The following is a 298-nucleotide window of genomic DNA, read 5'->3' as shown; positions in this document are numbered from 1 at the left end:
TTGCTTTACACTGAGGTTAGAAGAAATTGGTTTACCTATTGAAACCGAGTGAAGCAATGTAATGCCTTTTGAAACTTTAAGAATTCGGTAAATTTTGATGTGACTCGTCTACCCATTCTGTTTACCATTTGTCTGATATTCAATAAGACTGGACGTATTTAAGGTTCACATAGTTCATTGCTTGAATTCATTTGTTATTATAGTTAAATAAAGCGGTGCATAAAATTGCATTCATGAGTGCCAAACACCACTCTAAATTGACTATTTTCACTGATATTTTGTTTTAAGTGGCATATGG

At 32.9% G+C, this 298-nt stretch overlaps 1 protein-coding gene across 1 annotated transcript in view; it reads left to right on the top strand.

The window, feature by feature from the left end:
• The window catches only part of LOC119585821 (neuroparsin-A-like), a gene marked incomplete in the record, with an annotated part of 3,330 nt that overhangs the window by 642 nt on the left and 2,390 nt on the right, over positions 1-298 (top strand).

This window comes from Penaeus monodon, chromosome 20 (genome assembly GCF_015228065.2).
Source record: "Penaeus monodon isolate SGIC_2016 chromosome 20, NSTDA_Pmon_1, whole genome shotgun sequence".
In the NCBI taxonomy this organism is placed as follows: Eukaryota; Metazoa; Arthropoda; class Malacostraca; order Decapoda; family Penaeidae; genus Penaeus; species Penaeus monodon.
Note: the sequence above shows the minus strand (reverse complement) of the source record. Positions and strands in the feature narration are given on the sequence as shown.